Below are 2,270 nucleotides of genomic sequence, written 5' to 3'. Positions count from 1 at the left end.
AACAACCATGAACGAGCACCAGGAGGTTTGATTACCAAGCTGTCCTGGACAACCAACGCTCTTTACTATCAGCTAGCATAGACATATATACGTTTTGTGACCATTTGTACGATGGACGCGATGGAAGATAGTCAATTGCCTCCTAGTCATCGAGCCTTTCACAGTCAATTGGATTGGTGTGTCAAAAATTGGTATCCAGCGATCCTATTCGTCGTTGGGAATTGGTATCCAGGCATTTGATTGGCTGTTGCCAGCGGTTGCCGGACGGTTGCCATACCAAGGCGCTTCCCATAGGCCGATATCTGCCACGATGGCAAATAACTATGGAGCACGTCACCTAAAGACCGACAAACGGCCAAATTCTGACCAAGAAATCTCGAGCTATTTTTTAAAAGATCGCCGACTATTTTTGTTTCATTTCGGCAATTATCGCATCTTTTTCTTGTAAAATCGAGCATTTGTGCCTTCTGTACTTCTTGTGGGCATACTTCGTCAGCTCGTAGTCGCAACCCAAATGGTATAATTCGATGAAATGTCAGCATCGACGAAAATACTTGCGAATCGACGGCAACGGGACGCTTTCGAGGCTCTTTGGTACGCAAGTTTCAAGTCCTTCGAACGAGTAGTCGCAGTTGGCCCGAGCGTAGCACTTGGCTGCCCCCAGTAGGCTTCGATGGGATTCAACTCGCAATGAAATTTGGGCAAGAACAAGCAGTGGTGCCCTGCGCCAGAGATCGTCTCTTGCACGAGCAATACCTGGGAGCGGAAGTCGGGTTGCGACGCGACGCAGTGCCTCGCGCAGCACATGAGTACCTGCATGAGCACCCCTTCGGTGGCCCTGACGTCGACATTCTCTTCATCCGTAGGCCATGCGCGGCAACGTCGATGCCACGCTCCAGAAATTGCTTGATGCCCTTGGCCTGGCTTTTCCTCAACTCAAAGCTCAAAGAACTTGAGGAGAACGCAAATCTGGACACATCGTGGTCCCTGAATGGTCTTAGACTTGTGGAACAACTTGAAGCCGAGTAAAGCATGTTGCAGCGTCGAGACGAGACATGATCGCAGGGACAGCGGACTTCAAGTACGTGGCAATACGTGCCATGGGCAAGCGCGGAGGGCTTGGGCAATCTCGCCCTTCTTGCGCCGCTTGGTGCGGTCAGCGTCGCCGGTGTAAACTACCGGGCGTTTGGGGCTCGCATTAACGGGGACCATCGGCCCGATCCCCGCGTTCTTGACCCACGTCTCGTCGAAATACGTCAACACCGTGTCGTCCTCAATGTCTTCATCCCGGGCTGCTTTCAATCACTAAAGCCTTTGGCGCAAAGCGACCACCAGCCCGTGGGATCGCTCGGGCGCTCTTGACACGTCGGCGAAGAGGCAGCATTTTGTGAGTGCATGTCCATCCCTATCGTCCGGATAAGACCACCTACACCACCGGATAGCTTACATACAAAATCCAAGGTATTTTATACGATCCGGATGCATTTCAGGGGCATATCCGGACAAAGGCCGTGCACCCCTACGGCCAATAAGTGCCCCGAGCCCATACATTTCTATATCAAGGTCACGGTGGTAGAACTTCATCTGCTCCGTCAAAACACATTCGTTTTTGATTCCGAGCACTAGGCTCGCTTCCTCTTGTCCAGATCTATCGATTCTAGTGCTTTTTAGCTTCTACGGATCCCTTCTGAGACTTTTGATAGCTTCCCAGTCGACATCAAATTTTGTCGGTCTTTAGGTGACGTGCTCCATACCGTCCATCGTCCGGAAATCGGGCATCTCATCCCGGAAAAACTCCGGGCGAATGGCGCCGGATTCCCAGATTATCTGCCACCTCGCCAGATTATCTGCCACCTCGCCTACGGTTCTTGATAGCATCGAAGCTGGGCACTAGACCATCATTCTCTATTGGACATATTGTCTGCAAACGAGACCATCAATCAGATGCCGCATCTCGGCGCGTTTTTCAAATTGACGTTTCGGAATTTTTTCATACTCCATTAGTATGCTTTTAACGGACAGCACTCTGGGCTGCACAGTGGCCTGGACATTTTAGCGGACTGGGGGCCGTCAAATTCTCTTTCATGGATTTTTATTTTTCCTCTTCAGGAATATAATGACTTAATATTTGTATTGATCATTTTGAATTGAGCATAAGCGACGCGTGAAGAGAATTCAGCGGCTACTTGTCCGCTAAAATTCTTGGCCAATCACAGGCCGAAGAACGAAGGAAAAGGGCGGCGTTTCTGCCAATGAGCGTACAATGAGCC

The sequence above is a fragment of the Saprolegnia parasitica genome, assembly GCF_000151545.1.
Source record: "Saprolegnia parasitica CBS 223.65 unplaced genomic scaffold supercont2.431, whole genome shotgun sequence".
Taxonomy (NCBI): Eukaryota; Oomycota; class Saprolegniomycetes; order Saprolegniales; family Saprolegniaceae; genus Saprolegnia; species Saprolegnia parasitica.
The sequence above is the reverse complement of the archived record's forward strand: the minus strand, read 5'-3'. Positions refer to the sequence as shown.